Source organism: Protopterus annectens, chromosome 2.part0 (assembly GCF_019279795.1).
Source record: "Protopterus annectens isolate FY-2018-M chromosome 2.part0, PAN1.0, whole genome shotgun sequence".
In the NCBI taxonomy this organism is placed as follows: domain Eukaryota; kingdom Metazoa; phylum Chordata; order Ceratodontiformes; family Protopteridae; genus Protopterus; species Protopterus annectens.
Window position 1 is genome coordinate 1930452327 of NC_056728.1, and position 18817 is coordinate 1930471143.

Here is an 18817-nt window from a genome sequence, read left to right on the forward strand (position 1 = left end):
CACACATGTTAACAGCAGATGTGGCCTCTCACACACACCATTTCTGTGAAGACAATTCCTATTACTGTAGCAGTAGTCTACAAATATGGCTGAGGTATGGCTCCACTCCATGTGCAGGACATATGGTGAACATATATGTATAACCAAGTATACATATATCCCTATAGATATGTACACATATACATAACTTGCTTACTGTATGACAACAGTCTTACACATATGTGCCTGTGTTCCAGCCTCTGTCCTCCACCTACATACCATGCCTTGCACAGATGACATGCTGTCAGGGGTTGTTATGTAGTGGGCTGTGTGATGGATGCTGTCATTCCTGCCATAACTCCACTGCTGTTGTGTCCCTCACACATACTGGGGGTTGGGGCCATATATGTGTGGGTTTCACCTACACAATGCATGTGTGCCCTAATACACTCAAGAGGCCCGTGTATGTTACAGTGGTATATGGCCCAGTATTAGTGAGTGTAGGGGCGGTGCACCATGACTAACCTAGAGTGTCACGATATGTGTGGGTATCTGGGATAGGCTCCCTTAAGGTATCTGGATGTAAGTTGCCATGCAATCCACCTTGGTTAAATGCAGGCCTGCCGCCTCCTGCCATTCGGGATGTTCTGTTTGTCAGTGTGATTGTGATGGTGTCAGGTATGCTTTGTTATGTAACAGATACATCCCATTGTGTCAACTGGGGTTTGTCCCCCCTAGGGATTATGTACAGAGTGTAGATAGAGGCTGTTGACATTTACATCTGCATTACATACTAGTGATTTTCTGGTATGCTGTGGCCCAGTCTGTCATTACTAATGTACTACTTGGAGGTCTCTGCCTGGACAGCAACATATGTCAGCCTTTCCAGACTACTGTCTAAGTATGACTGTTTCACAGTTGCATTCGACTGCTCATATGGATGTCAGTGACTTAACAGCTATATGACATGGCATATATAACTGTTATAGTACACAAATAAAGCTTTCACATTAAATTATGCAAACCTGTTTGTGGTGTTATACCCTCTGATAACTCTGTGGGTATATGTTGCCGGCTATGAATGTCATTCGTATGGGTGATTAATGCAGTTTCCAGTTGGTAAGGTGGTGGCTGTAGGAATACTGTCTGCTCCATATTGTGTGCACATACTACATATGTATATTACTGTACAAATCTCTGTGTGTGTATGTGTAGTTACATATATATGTGTATATATTTATATATATATATATATATATATATATATATATATATATATATATATATATATATATATATATATATATATATATATATATATATACATGTGTATAGATAGATATATACCTGTATCTGCACATATGTGACTGTGTATATGTATCCTAGGGATGTTCATGTCATGTCTGGTCCTGGTTATGGGATCTGCAACACTTGGTACTGTATTACAGGGGGGTCGGGCTTGGCTGGGGGTATACCTATACGTAACAGACATATATTGTGAGGGGCCTTTCAACCCCATTAACGTTGCATGAGGACATGTATGTTTTGTTATCTTCCCATTATTTAATGTATATCCGTATATATGTATATATGCATGTATATATATATATATATATATATATATATATATATATATATATATATAGATATATATATATAGATATAGATATATATATATATATATATATATATATATATATATATATATATATATATATATATATAATATATATATATATATATATATGTATATATATATATATATATATATATATTTATATATATATCTGCTGGCATAATTATATAACCTGCCGTACATATTTACACATGTAGGCATGGACATATATATCTATAGATGTAGGCATTTGCATGTTTATATGTTCATAAATATTTATATGTGTCTATATAAATACATATATATATATATATATATATATATATATACTTTGGCTATGGTGTGCAGGGCCTTGGGTTTGATTCTAGCAGAGACTGCTTATTTTGTTGCTAGGCAGAACAAGGGCCATTGGATACAGTGTGGTTAAGGCACTTTTGAGCAGTTCTAAGCAGATTTGCGCTAGTTTGAATGATGGTAAGCACTGCCAACCTCCGCTTATGTTTTCCTATAGTCAGCTTCAGATTTCTCAACCTGTGTAGGCATAGCTTACCCTCGTGCAAACCCGCGCCAACCCGCTTACCGCTGCTTAAAAGTGCTTATTGCTGCTTACCCCTGCGCTATTTCCTTTAAAAGAAAAGAAAAAGGTGTTGAAAGGAAAGTGGTAAAAAATGGGGTACAAAGAGGGAAAGACAATAGGGAAAATAGCTAGGTATGTGCAGGAAGGGTATAGGAAAAGTCCATAGCTGCCCATTTCTACTACAGCAACAGCTGTGCATATTCACTATATTTGCAGGTACTTTTGGACCCTCAAACTCCTGGGAGAGGGGTGAGGACAACTTATATTCATTGTGATGCCAGTTAGACCACATTACATGTGTCCAGTGGACATGTGTGCAAAGTGGACAGCTATGTAAGGGGCAAAATGTTTTGTGGGAACAGATTGCCCCTTTTTGTTTTTTTTTTTTCAGGTGAGAGTGGGATGTTTGGGAGGGGATAGTAGGTATATTTGAGGAGGTAGGTTGGGTAGGTTAACAGGCAAGACACACAAGATGCATTCAGGGTCAGTATATGACACATGTGGGGGGTAAACACTTTGGACAGGGAGGGGTGTTTGGAGGTTGCAAGCCCATGAGCCCCAACTGGAAACAGTGGAACTGAGGTCCCCCCCATGGGCAGTCACCACTGCACCTTCATGGCCCTGAAGGTGACTGTGCTGGTGGCTGTGTAGGAGAGGCAGGTTCACCCTCTAATAGTGCCACTCGGCCCTCAAGCTGGCGTAGCCACTCTCGATACTCCAGATTGAGCTCCCTACGCACCATGGCCCGGACCTGTTGATGGGTGACAGGTTCCCCTCCGCACCCACTCCGAGGGGGGGGTGAGCCCCATCCCCTGCAGTGGTTCCTCCCGAAGGTGGTGCATGGCCCATGGAGCAGGAGGTCCCAGGCTGGGCCCCAGATGTGCTGGTGCCAGGTGCCATGGCCAGCTGAGGTGGGACAGGTGGGTCTGCTGGGACCGGCCTTCCCATACGAGCTGTGTTGTCCCAGGTTTATGGCAGATATGGGTTAGTAACAGTCAACACCATTCAGGATTAGTTATAACAGCATGCATAGGTATTCCCATTAACCTGACGCACCAGATTTAACACAGTTGCAAAGCAAGCAGAACACATGCATATATGGAACAACAGTGGCCATTACAGGAGCATGCGGGTTTCATTGATGGCAACAGGCCACCAATATGGGTGTGTTTTAACATGGCACATGCATAGAAACAAATGTGAATATTTATAAACCATTAGGACATATGTCCCAACAAACTGTTGGAGTGTACACATACCAGTTGAGGAGTGTCATTGGGTTATTATGCAAATATGGTAGGGGTGAGAGAGAGAGAGAAAGCAATTAACAATGAATATATATCCTTGTAGTTTTCACAACATTCTTAGTCACTGCAGTGGTCTTTCCCTGACATGTATTATTACACTACACAATGGTCTTATATTGTACACTGGTATGTTTATAAATTATTATATATGTGAACTGTGTCTTACATACAGGCGTGACAGGCTGCAGGTGTTAATGCTACATATGTTGAGAATTGCTGTCATACACTTTGGGTGAAGTGCTAGAATGACAGGTCTGTTTCCATATACAATCTCTGACTATGTACACGTTTGAATATCAGTTATATGTGCTTGACAGCTGCCTACAATTCTTGGAACATCACACTGGATTTTCAGGGGAACGGGGTGCCAGGCTGGTGATAACGGCCATTTATCTGGACATGCTGGACAGATTGGAACAGTTGTGGGGTATGAATATGCATACAACTTACAATTTGAACATTCTAGCAAATTCTGTACTGTTGGGTGTAAGTATGCATACAGCTTTCTATATGAACATTCTATCAAAATCTGTACAGTTGTGGGGTATGCTTATGCATACACCTTAGTAGCACTCCGAGGATACAAACCCCTGTTGTGTGTGACAAAATATTATTGCTAACATCACAGTACACTGTGCTATCAGTGAATTGATGTAAAGCTTTCAACTGTTTTCTATCTAAATCTCCCTAACTTGTACAATATAACTGACCTCTTGGCACGTCCAACATTGTTATGCAGGACTTCATGCCCATTTTATCTGCATACCACAGTGTGGGTGACACTGCTTAAGATACAACAGAACTATTTATAGTATGGAACAGATCGGCAACATATGAGAGAAGAGTAAACAGAAGCACTCCAGGGGTTATACCTTTATTCACTATTACACATTTATTTCTACTGCTACAACACTTTCTAAGGCTCTTATATTTATTTGTTATGACAGTACATGCAGACTGATTACTAACTTGTCTCACGACACAGCCTTTGCAGCCTAGCATCATGGGCTCACCGGTTCGCAGCCTGCTCATCTGCAGCTGTCAGAGAGATGCAGTGATATTTAGCCATACCTATCCATAGTATACACAAGCTATGCAATTATTTACTACTTGGTAGAATGAGTACTTACTCAGTCCTGGTGCATTGGCCATCTGCTGAGACTCCTGGATCCACTATTCCAGGACAACCCCCCTCTGCCACTTCAGGTCATCATGGTGGTGCCTGACCTGCTCACCAGTCCGGGGGATACCTGTAGCACTGGTGAAGTCATGGGCGAAACTGTCCCAGGCCTCTGTTTTATGCTGTGAGCCCTGGCACTGGTCCTGCAGTAGTCTCTCCTCATGGTGTTTTACCAGGAGCCATACCATAATTTTTGACTCCTGGATGCCCCAGCGCTGCACTCTAAATTGAGTGCCTTCATCCACACCAGCCATTCTGCCTACAGTAGGAAGCTACAACCAGTTATGAGATGTAGTCTCGCCTGTGGGGTTTAAATATGGCCATTTTTCCAAACTTTCATGTGATTGGCCGGTTTTGAAAAGGCTAAGCTATGGGCACACCTGCTTACATAAGGTTGGCACTGCTTAAAGAGGTATACCACTAGGCAGATTGAATTGGCTCTGCTACACATTGCATACACTTACTAACTTGAGCTGTGCTGCAGTTAGCATTGCTTAATAGTTAATTAGCACTGTATTTGCCATTTGGCAATGGTTTATTCTTCATTACAGGTTATATATGTGTCTGTTATCCATGATTCATGTGTACATACACTGTATGGGGACCTGGGGACTTCTACACTTTATTACAATCACTCCTCAAATCTATGCTTACTGCAGTACTCATGTTCACATATTTATGTTATGTAGAAGGTTATACCATTTCACACTGTACATTGATTCAGTTCACATGTTTGGTTTGGTTTTCCTGTGGTGAGGATTCATTTGCTGATACCTCATTCATATCTATTACTATGATGGCTTAGTGCTTAACTACTGTGACTATAGTGTACAGGGTCCTGAGTTTGAGCCTTGCAGGGGCAGTTTATTTTGTTGCTGGACAGGAGATGATCCGTTGGATACAGAGTGATTAAGGCACTTTAAAGCAGTTGTGAGTGGGTTTGCACGGGTTTGCGTGATGGTAAGCACTTTCAACCTCCAGTTACAGTTTCTTACACTCAGTTAGCTTCTACTTTGCTTAAGCTGTTCAGGCAATGCTTACCCCCGTGCAAACGCACTTAAACATGCTTACTACTGCTTATTTTTGCTTAAACCTTACTAGTGCCTTATTCATTATGACACTGACACTTCACATGTGCATTTAATGCAGTACTCCAGTTCACATTTAAATGTAATTATGTAAGATATACGGCAAAAAGATGTAAAAATATGTTCATATACAGATTTCACATGGAAAATGATATGTGTTGCAGTGGGACTCGAACCAGAAATGCCTGTTCACTAGGCGGATGCTCTAACCACTACTCTATTGCTGTATTTCTTCATTTGCATATATATTCCTTTTTATCCTCTTCAGCCTTTTCAGCTGCTTTAACCATAGCTAAGCGATGGGCACACCCATGCACCTACGGTTAGCTGTACTCAGGGTTTTAGAAAAAATAAATAAAGGGTTTATTCATTTTATTTGAATGTACTTTTGCTATTGAACACATGGGCACTGTTTGTGGGGATATGCGGACACTTATGAGCGGGTTCGCTCATTTATTTATACATTCTTCTGTTCTACTTTGCAAGGCCGTGTTTATTCTGAGAGCTCTGCTCTCAGACACACCCCCTGCACTCGTCCATGCTCTGTGTAGCATTAGAAGTTCAGGCAGCCGTCCACATCTTAAACTGCCGCTTCCATGCTGGACTAGATTAGCCCTGCACGGAAGTTTAGTAAATCCAGGGGAATACATATAATAATGTTTATAACAATTATGCTATATTACTAATGTGCTATTATATATTATTGATAATTTGACTAGTTAACTATTTAAACTTAATTCTGGCTACAAGACTGTAAGGTTGGATATCATGGCAGGCACCTATGATATTTCAAAGAACAAATAAACTTCTCTAGAAAAATCTTTGTATATTTGTGAGGACTTGCATGTACAATTATCTTTCAAAATGTGTCTCTTCTATAAATAGGATATCATATGCCTTATAACATATAAAATAGTATAAGGGTAACTGTGAGGTTTAAAATAATTAATAATATGTTGACAGAATTATATTTGTACTGAGTGATAAAATATGGTTGGCAACATACCCACTACAGTCTTTTTAATAGACACAAAAATTCCCAGCTTATGAAAATGACTGTGTGATTTTGTCTGAGTGGAAAACATGTTATTAATTTCATATCAGTCTTTCCTTTACTATGCCTCAGACTTTCAGTTAACTTTTAGAGCATGAGTTTCCAATATTGTCACGTATTTGAGCTCCTTACTCCCTCCTCAAAAAGCACATCCCACACAGAAACCAGCACAGATCATCACCACAACCATTGTCACAAACATATACATATCAATTGCCCACATATGCAGAACAAGTCAACCAAGCTAGGGGCTGACATCAACAGACATAAACAAAACCATCCTCCTTTCTTTAAATTAATAGAAAAGAATGTAATTTGAATAATGCAATATCTTAGGATAAAAGTTGAATTCTATATTGTGTATGGTGCCATCGTACTATAAAATGTATTATATAACATAAAGAGAGAAATACAGGTTTTACAAGTGTTAAAATAGTAATTTTGAGGTAAATATAATGGAGAGTGCAAGTTAATTAACACCTTCTTACTATTTTGTACTTAATTTGTGTGTTAAAATCAAGCATAAAACAACATTTTATCCAGTATTTCTTACACTCACACACACACACACACACACACACACACACACACACACACACACACACACACACACACAAGCCCCCAAATTCAGCAAGCCCTGCATGGTGTGCAGGACTAGTGCAGGAGCGCCAGCAGGCAATATGTCTGCCGTGCGATCCAGGAATAAGCTGTAGGGACATGCACGAGTGGTCCTGCACTAGTCCTGCATGGACCCAGCTCCTGTATGCAAATTGCCCCATTTGCAGGTGAAATCCATGCAAATGAGGTGAAATTGTGATCCAGGAAGCTGGCAGCTGGCCATGCAGGACTAGTTTAATCTGCAGAAATGTACTAGGTTAGTAACCGAGTAAATGTCTGCAAACTACAAAACGGAGCCATGACAGCTCCAAATAAAAGGTGCATATTATGCAGAAAGCGTGCCAATGGCCAAAAATATGGCCATTGGCATGGAAAACAGTTGCAAAAAACGAAAAAAATGAACTTATTTTTTTTTAGCTGATCTCGGCTGTTTAAGTGTAGGGCATCGGCTTGCAAACGAGATTGGGTGAAAAATAAAAAAACCTAAAATAAGCATTCTAACCAAAATCACTATTTTGCCATTATACTCAATGGCAGGCAGAAGTCAACATGGCCAGTGAATAGTGATTGCTAAGGGTGGAGGTTCAGTGTAGGACCTGTAACTATGCATCAGCAGGCAATCCTATGCGAATGAGAGGCATGATACTGAATCCCAGAGTTCCCCGTCATGCTAGTCAGCACCCAACAGTATAAGAGCAGGAATAACTGAGTGCAAGCCTAGGTGTTAGCTGACATCATAGGACAGTATGTCAGGCATATTGTAAGCAGACTGGAGCCCTGTCACTTGGGTTTTCCCTTAGCTTAACAGTGCTAAGCAAGGGGAGTGTGTCTGAGGCTGCCTAGCACACTTTACATTGCCTAAGCAGGTGTGCGTGCCGTGCACCGGGTTTTAAAGAGGAAAAAAAGTGAACCAGGAAATAGCAGTTCTGTGCACATTTGAGCACTGTTTGCACGGTGCGCCCCCGGGCTTAAACAGGAAGGCAATGGGAAGGGAAGACAGCAGTAGGAAGGTAATCTAGGAGAACTAGCATAGCTGGCAGGTGAAATGTATCAGAATCAGCCAGTTACACAGCCAGCAGACCAGCCCAGCCCAGAAAACTACTATAAACTATGCAAACACTTCTCCCTCTGGTTTTTCCCACATACTCTACACCACTGGTGTATGCAAGCGGGGGAATTTTAACAAACAAAAACAACAAAATGATAGGGGCTGCAATAGCTATCATACATCAACATGTGGAAGAGGCTGAGGGTAGTGAGGATGAGAATGCTGTTGAGCAACCCACAGTGAGAAGACGGAAATGAGTGTATAGACCCAGGGTAACCTACCAGGGGCTACATGAGCTGGAGATAGCAGAGCACTATAGGGTGGACAGCAACCTCCTACAGCAAATCTCACACACAGAACTAACAGAGGGGAACTCATCCCAGTGGATACCAAGGTATGTGTAGGCATAAGAATACTAGATACAAGTATGTTCCAAAGGCCAACTGGGGATATGATGGGGATCTCAAAGGCATCAGCATCCAGGGTACTCCACCAACTGGATGCCATGTCAGCACATGCCAGTGAGCACATATATTTCTCCAACATCCATGAGGTGTTGGCCAGCAATATGCATCTCTTCACCAAATAGCAGAATACCCTGACATAGTGGGTGCTATAAACTGCACACACATATGCATCAAAGCACCACCAGGTGAGCAGGTTACGGTCTACATTAACCGCAAGGGCTTCCCCTCCATCAACTGCCAGGTCATGTGTGATGACAAGGGCATAATAATGAATATGTGTGTGCTGACTGCCCTGAAAGCTACCATGATTCTCACATCTGGCATCTGATGCAGCTGTACCAGCAATTTGCCAGTGGGGACATCCCTTACAGTCACGTAGTGGGGGATGCTGGTTATGCACTGAAGCCATGGCTGATGACACCCATCCGAAATGCACACACATCCGAACAAGAACTTGAGGCACACGCACAGACCAGAGCTGTAATAGAGCATGTGTTTGGGATGCTCAAGTCACAGTTCTGGTGCCTGGACACATCCAGTGGAGCCTTGCACTACTCCCCAACTACATGTACTCAAATTGTCATTGTATGTGCCATGCTACACAATATGATCCTGCGGAAACAGCTGCAGCAGGAACAGCATGGGGCAGGGCCACAGAGCCCCCCACCATTGCCAGGGCCTGCACAGGCACAGAGTGACTCGGTGGAGGAACAACCTGAGCCTGCCTCAGTAGGCAGAAGGAGGCATGCAAAGTATGCCCAGCCTTGGCAAAGAGGCAATGCATAGCACATACACTGACACAGCAGGGACCCAGGGAATGACACCACTCTCTGACTCACACATACAGTAAAAGGGATGCCAATCATGACACTACATGTGCTCAACCATGTATAGGGAGTGAACTATGTGAATCCAAAATAGGCAGCCATCCAGTACCTGCCTCAATACTGGCACACCCACAAGGTAAGTCACTCTCCTTACCAATTGCCGAATGGAGTAGTATGTGTTGTTACTTGTATCTATGGTATGGATGTGAGCATGCAAGGGAATTGGGTGGCTGAATGGGATGCCAGCAGATAGTAGACACCTATAGTGGCACCATGAGATCTGTAACAAATACTGGTGTCACCATAGTAGCCAGTACTACACATGGCGACAAAACTCACTGCAGGAAATGTGATGGGCCACATGTGTGTCCATATGACACACACATGCCAGTCAGGGAGGTTAACATACCCAACAACAGTCTCAGCCAGCAGGATAGGTGTAGACAAACACAAACAAAGGCTGTGCTAAGGCCTCTGAATGATGGATATGGGTAACCCCCAGGCCTATGCAGACAGACTACAGCAGGTCAGGCAGTGGGATGTTAGTTCTGAAGGGTAGGAAGTCAGAAACTGATGTGTAGGTCAATCAAATGAAAGAGCTGTAGTACACCGATACGCTCTAGTCAGCATGATAGGTTAGAATACAGAATGAAATGGAGTACCTGACATACCAGTACAGTCATAGCAAATGTGTACAAGTGTCTGGAGTCCCCACCCCAATCCTATGTAGAAATGTAGAAACAGTCAGGTGTACCCTGCCCAATCCAATGTAAAAATGCAGAAACAGTCAGGTGTTCCCCATCCACAGTCATAAACAGAAATGTAGTAACAGTCTGGTGTGCCCCCCAAATCTGATGTAGACAAGTTGCAACAGTCAGGTGCCCCCCCAATCCTCAGTAGTAATGTAGTAGCAGTCATGTGTGCCCCCCCCTGTCCTATATAGAAATGTAGAAACAGGTGTGCCCCCCAATCCAAAGTAGTAATGTAGTAACAGTCAGGTGTGCCCCTCAATCCTATGTAAAAATGTAGTAACAGTCAGGTGTGCCCCCCCCCCTCAAATCTGATGTAGACATGTAGTAACATGTATGTTTAGGTAGAATACCAGTGGAGCACCGATGACTTGAGGTGGCCAAGGTAGCAGGATAGATTGTAGTATTTGTACAATATGCAGGTATGCGTGTGTTAGGTTGGTGTGTGCTTCATATTGTGTGAGAGTGGTCAATATGTATGCATGTTGACCTGGTGGCCATTGCCCACTACTGCCGATGACAGGGCCAAGTTCTCACAACTGCAGTGCCAAAGACAATGCTCCCCAGTATAACACATGCTAGCAGTAAGCCATTGTAAATGCATGGCGGTAATATGTATCACCATCTGAAAGATGGACATGGCATGACTGTTGGGCTAGATATACAAGCAGTACACAGGGAAAAGTTCCCCAGACATACAGTATATAATGTGTAACCATGAAATGAACACACCCTTGAAATTGTCCATACAGGTATGCATCACATTATCTGGGCTTGTAGTAGGGAATACTGATGTCTTCTGGCCAAACACTAGCAGATCACAAAGGTGATAGGACTGATGTATTGGGAAACGGCTGATGTCCCTGCACTAGCCAGCATGACTGGAATGCCCCATGCATATCTGTGAGTCAGATGCAAGTAGTATCCATAGCACTCATGCACCCAGCTCACCCAAACACCACCCACAGGTACCTCTCTTGTCTTATTCCTGCTGTTGGGAATGGGTACAATATGACTCCAACATGTGTATGGCAATAGTGAAAGAATGCAGCATGCAGTGCAGGTGTCCCATGCAGGTGTGTCCCTAGCTGTAAGAAGCACTCTGCTAGCATCCACACCACCTGATCAATACTGATAGAAAGTATTGGCATGAACACCTATCACACCTACCCTGTCACCCCAGGGGAATATATTGTATGGCATTCTGGGACTGTAGGACTGACAGAATGCAACGGTCTGCTACAGCTGGCCTGCATCACCACCAAATGCCCTACTGGCCTCTTACAAAGGCCTGCGTCTCACCCTTACTGCCAATGTATGTTATGTCATGGACACCCAAATAACAACATAACACACTCCACATAAGCCATATGCAAGGCCATGTGGACAAACCACAGTAACATGTCCACCATGTCCCACTGCATGAACTGTGGACCAACACCAAAACACAGCTGTGATGAGGTGATAACTATAGGGAAAGTATCAGAGAATGTATGCATAATGTATGGAAGAGGATAGAATAATGGGGGGGGCATGGGCAGCATGGAATGTGTAAACTCTGACACACAGCCATGTGCACATACTATCCCTGGCTGCAAACACAAAAATGGGTGACTATAAACCTGCCCATACACCACAATAGGGGTAATGTCCTGACTTATGACCCCTGCCTCTAGGTAACCTGTGTGAATCTGTACAGCTGTGAGGTATTGCCACAACAAGATAAGGCCATAATGTCATGTCGATGGATGTACAAGTATGGGATCCTATGCCAGCACTATACCAAGGTGCTGAACTGGATGCACAGACCCAGCAGCAAGTGTCTGCAGCTCCCCCTCCAGAATGGCATAACTTTCCATGAACATGTAGGCATTTGACCACAATACTGGACACAGCTACATTCACCCTGTGTTCCCCAGGACATTACTGTGAACAAATTTGTCCACCTAACAGTACTTGATGACATAAAACATCACAGTGTATAACACTACACATGTCTGAATATCTCTGCTAACACCAGCACCATGTAGCAGAAGCAGCACAGACACAATCACTGACAGTACACGCTATCCCTTGCACAGTTTGACCCCATATTGCCAACTGATCTACAGATATCCTGCAGAAGCAGTTTGCTAGTTGTAGGTGTAGAACACAAAGGTCTGCACTGGAGTACAAACTACCTTGAATGGATCCACACATTCAATACAGAAGGGCATACTGGGCATGCTCATTCACTAAGGGAAATGAAGGGCATGTCAGACAACAACATACTGAAAGGTCATACTGGGCATGCTCACACACTTAAACAAATGAAGCCCATAAACAAATAAAGCCCATGTCTGCCAACAACAGTGGACCATACATATCCGACAGTTGCAGATGTTAGTGCATACACTCTTCAGTATGCACCAGTCATGCTTTGCACACACATTGGATAGGAATACACACATATATCCAAGGACAACACACTATAATATGCCAAAAGTACACATACATAGATGTGTGGAAGAGAGTGACAGTGACAAAGAGCCTTCCATCATGAGGCCTGTCCCTCCCAGCACACAGCCAAATGGCTACAACCACATGATGTGTAAATGTCACTCACTGTAGAAATTAGCCACTGGTATCCCTCAGCAATACAGACTCTGTGGTGCAAGTGCTAGCTGTGCAACATGACTGTACAAGGCAGTAGTCGTCTAGCAGTTGTATACACGTAGCTGGGGGATATAAACCTGCATGTGCCTGAGTGTGGTGTGTCTACCTCTAGATTAATGGGTTATGGCCCATGCACACACACTGCACCCCATAGCCCTACTATGACAAGCCTGCTGATGTCATTCCCAGTGAAATACACCTTTGGGAAAAGAGTAGCCCAGTAATCTCTGTGGTGTGTACTATAACTGTGTAATGCTGTAGTGTGATAAACTAGTTAGGTAGGAGTTCTAATCCCAGGCATGGCAACTGTTTGTATGTTTGTCTTTGTCTGTGTAGGGAGCAATGCCTTTTTAGGCTAGTCACACACATTACTTTTCAAATGCCCTACTTTGGCAAGTCTGCTGATGACAATCAGTTTGAAACACACCTTTGGGAAAAGTGTAACCCAGTAATCTCCGTGGCACGTCTTATAACTGCGTAATGCTGTAGTGTAATGAACTAGTTCAGTAGGAGTTCTAATCCCAGATATGGCAACTGTGTGTGTGCATCTCTGTCTGTGTAGGGAGCAATGCTAGTCACACTCACTACTTTTCAAAAGCCTTACTTTGCCAAGCCTGCTGATGTCATTCACTTTGAAATACACCTTTGGGAAAAGAGTAGCCCAGTAATCTCTGTGGTGCATCTTATAACTGAGTAATGCTGTGGTGTGATATAGTACTTTGGTAGGGGTTCTATTCCCAAACATGGCAAATGTGGATGTATGTGTGTTTCTTTGTCTGTGTAGGGTGCAATGCTTTTGAGGCCATTCACAGTCACTACTACCTCCATTGACCTTCTTTGGCAAGCCTGCTGATGTCATTCACTTTGAAATACACCTTTGGGGAAGAAGTACTCCAGTAATTTCTGTGGTGCGTTCTATAACAGTGTAATGCTGTAGTGTAATATAGTACTTTGGCAGGGGTTCAATTCCCAGACATGGCAAGTGTGGATGTTTGTGTGTTTCTTTGTCTGTGTAGGGTGTAATGCATTAGAGGCCATTCACAGTCACTACAACCTCCATTGACCATCTTTGGAAAGCCTGCTGATGTAATTCCCAGTGAAATACACCTTTGGGGAAGGAGTATTCCAGTAATCTCTGTGGTGCATCCTGTAACTGCATAATGCTGTAGTGTGATAAACTAGTTAGGTAGGAGTTCAAATCCCAGACATGGCAAGTGCGTGTCTGTGTTTGTCATTTGTATCCTGTGTGGGGGTGGCAGTGAGAGTGTAACAAATGGACTCGCTGTGGAGTGGGTTTTGCAAATTTCTTATATGGTGGCCCAAATATATGTCACAATGTCCACCTTACAAGGATAACAGATGTGAAATAGCTGAGAGGCTGGGGTGCTAATCCATACCCCTACATGTGACATCAAGGTCTGTCAAACAAAGTCAGCAACCCTTGTATTACTCAGAGAAAACTCTCAACCCATGTCTCATACACAAGCACACATGCCTAGGCAACAACCGCTATATTGGTAGTACCCTGCATATTGCCCACAGATAGTAACAATGGTGAGATTGCAGTGGATGACAGAAGGCATGGCACCCTGCCCATCAGTACAATAGGCATGTGCATGCAGACAGTGCACCATCACTATGTTCCCCACTGGATGCCTGCAACATCTGTGGTGCCATCAAATGTGACCCACAAAGGACATTCCATGCCTTAAACACATGAGCTGTATGGACAGATGCTACTAACACCAGGGAATACCTGTATCATGCTATCAATGTAGGTGCAGGGTAAACCTGATGTCCATTACCAGTTCCCATCACATGAGGCCAGGACTGGCACATCTGACAACTGTGTGTGTGCATCTCTGTCTGTGTAGGGAGCAATGCTAGTCACACAATCTGTGTACATAACACAGGCCAGACACCCCAGCTACAGTTCCACATGTCACTGTACATGCATGTGGGATGTGTGCACATCCCAGACACCGTCCATGTCATGGACAGCAGAACACATACATGGCAAGCATTACACAGCAATGGCCACACACAATAGTTACACAGGTGAGTGGATGGTGAATACAATACCCACCTGTGTGGGCCAATCCAGACACTACACCCCTGAGCCACACTGCAGACCATTATCATGTGGCCTGATGCCAAGGTATACCCAGTCAACCACTACACACCCATGAAGCAATGCACCCATGCAAGTCAGTACTGGCACCCTGTGTCTGTGTGCATGGTGTTTGATGCTTTCAGCCACATTCACACTCACTACAACTCCCATTGGCATACCAAAGCATGCTGTCTGATAGGTTCATAGGTTCATAGGTTCATACTAGGCTATCTGCCCTAGGGCATTTATAAGCATAGCCAGAATGTGTTTGGCTTTCACCACCCATTTTAAATTTATTTTGCTATGCCCTTTTTTGAGGTTAGTATACTGTGCCTCTGTCTAACAGTGACACAGAAGTGATACCCGGGGTAAACCTACAATCTCCCATCCACTCATCAAGATTCCTCTTGAAGAGAGTCAATGAGGGACTCTGCCTAACCTGGACTGGGATTTTATTCCAGAGTGAAGGGAGCCTTTGGGTTTTGAATCTGTCCATCCAGCATGTTCTATTTATTTCAGTGCTGAGGTTCAAGTCTCTCAAGTGCATAGCTCGATGGGATTTGGATTTTCTGAGGTGCAGCATGTCCATTAATTCCGGGTTGGACATGGCTTTATACGTCAGGCACAGATCGCCTCTGAACAGGCGGTATGCCACTGAGTAGAGCTGGAGTCTCTTTAACTGGGCAGCATATGGCATCTGTTTGAGCCCTTTGATCATCTTGGTGAGGTACTTTTGGGGTCTTTCCAGTTGCTGCAGGTGTCTGGTAAGGTACATCCCAAAAGGGGCATTGTACTCAATTATGGGCCTGATGAGGGATGAGTAAAGAGGCACGATGACCTCCCCTGATCTAGATGTGAATCCCTTCATGATTAGGTGGGCTATATAAAATGTTTTTCTAACCACTTTGGCCATGTGGTTGTCAAATGAGAGATTGCTATCAACTTGGGTCCCCAGGTCCCTAATTACTTCTTCTGTACTTAATGGATTACCACCTATGTGGTAATTTGTGGGCACTTGTTTTGCCAAAGGGATGACTATACACTTTTGGCATTTAGCTTGAGGCCATGGCTCTAGCACCAGTTGTCTGTTTCTATGAGGCCCCTTTTGGAGGATGCTTGTGTCGGCTGGAGAGTCAATTATGGCCCAGTTTGCAGTCATCTGCGAACTTGGTCAGCCACAGTCCTTCCGTGTTGGCCTGTACCTCTGAGAAATATATACCGAACAAGAGGTCCCAGGACTGAGCCTTGTGGGACACCACTTGTAACTGGTTTGGAATCTGACATGGCTCCAGCAATTCTAACCATGTGGGTTCTGTCCTTGAGCCAGTTTGCAATCCATCTAGTGACATAGGGTTTATATTTAAGCTGGTGAGCTTATCTATAATGCCCAAGTGGGGTATTGTATCGAAGGCTTTTATGAGGTCCAGGTAGGCTGTGTGGACCACCTTCCCCTCGTCAATCGCCTTGGTGACTGTTTCAAAGAAATCAACCAGATTTAAGAGGCAGGATCTGCCCTTAACAAAGCCGAACTGGGTAGGATCCAGTGTCTGTAGGTTCCCAATATCTTTATTTATGAGGTCCATGATGATCCTTTCCATAGCTTTGCAGACCAAGCTAGTCAGGCTTATGGGGCGATAGTTTCCAGGATCCGTTGAGGCACCACCTTTATGGAGAGGGACCACTGTTGCTGTACACCACTCTTTGGGCACATATCCTGTAGTAAGGCTGAGATTGAACAGTAGTTTTATGTTTGGGTTTAGCTCTTCTTGGAGTTCATGTAGGGCGCAGCCCGGGACACCGTCTGGTCCCATTGATGCTGTATTTTTTGCTTTGGAGAGGGCTCTTACCTGAGCATCTGAGATGTCAGGGGCAGCACCCTGCTTGGATAGATATTTGCCCTTTTGGTGGGGAGGGGAGTTTGCTGAACCTGTCAGCTAGGATGTTGCAATGTCTGTGGGTTCAGTGTATTTTTTGTCATTTTGGACTAATTCTGAGCATATCTGGGAATTACCACCCAAGTTCCTAACATAACTAAAGAAAGCCTTGTGATTATCCTTAGTGTCCTGTGCAATTTTTCTCTCAAAGCTGGCCTTAGACAATTTTATGAGTGCCCGTAGTTTTTTGCTAATACTGATCAGTGATGCCTTCCCTTTTGGGATTTTCTATCATTTAGTAGCTTCCTCCTTCTATTGTATAGCTTGTTTATGGCTGGGGTCCACCAGACAGGATGTCTGCCTTTGGAGGATTGGGTCTTGGTTTTATTTGGGATCGCATGATTCATGCATTCCTGAAGGTGTTCAGAGAATGCACTTATAAAGGATTCTGGTCTGGGCCATATTTTCCACAGGCCCCGGGGCTTTGAAGGATTCCACCTCAGTTTTGAGGAGTGTGAAATTCGCTTTAGAGAAGTTTTTCACTGCGGTTTTCTGGGGGGTGGGTCGGATGTGAATATCCAGTGAGATTAGTTTATGGTCTGATCTTACCAGTGAGGGATACACTTCTGGTCTGGTTCATAGAGTCCCCATGTTGGTGATGATCAGGTCCAGTATGTTTTTCCCTCTTGTGGGAGTGGTAACAAGTTGTTCCATAGCATTTGAGTTTATAAATTCTAGGAACCTTTGGGCTAGGGTGTTGGAGCTAGAGTAATGCTCCCAGTCTATATTTGGGTAGTTGAAGTCACCCAATATAATGGTGTTTGGAGAGACCTTCATATTTTCCAGTGTTCTCAGGAAGGCCGAGTGGGGTTCCTGGGTTTGGGAGGGTGGTCTGTAGCAGGCTATAAACTGGATGGCAGTTTTACCCACTTTTAGTTGCACATGGATAGTCTCTGATGCTTCGTGCTTTGCCACCAACCTGGAGGTGTGGGTATCTTTGATGAATATCAATACTCCCCCTCCTTTTGTGATTCGGACCAAGATTTGGGGCCGAAAAGCATGGTATGAGGTATAACCTGGTAGTGCTGGGGTGCTCTCGGGAGCCCTGAACCAGGTTTCTGTTACTGCACAGATATCGATGTTCTCCATGCTAAGGAGAGTTTTGAGTGCGTGCATCTTGAGGTTTAGACTTCTGGCGTTGAGTAGCATTACTCTTAGTTTCTTATCCCTTGTGATACCCATGGAGGTGGGTTTGTCTTTTGAGCCTTGCCTAAAAAAGGCACTATGGGGGTAGCAAGAGCCTTTGCCAATTTCCGAAAGCCCAGGGGTGACAGGTGCAAGCCATCCCTAACAAAGCATCGTGGCTTGTCGAGCATATCATCCCAAGCTGACAGGCATTGGATCCCCTTTGAATGACACCAGTACTTAAGCCAATTGTTGAAATTGATCATCTTGTCTTCATATTGTGGGATCATTCTTGGTGAGGGTAAGATGCTACCAATCAATTTTCCCCGCCCTGGGCCCTTTTTTTCCATGGGCCCGGGAAAAAAAACCCCCCTGGTCTTTATTTTTAGGGGGCCAGGGGAGGGGGGGGAAAATCTCAGGTTCCTTTTCATTTCCCTTTTGGGCAATGGACCTTTAAAATATATTTGTTTTTCTTTGCCCC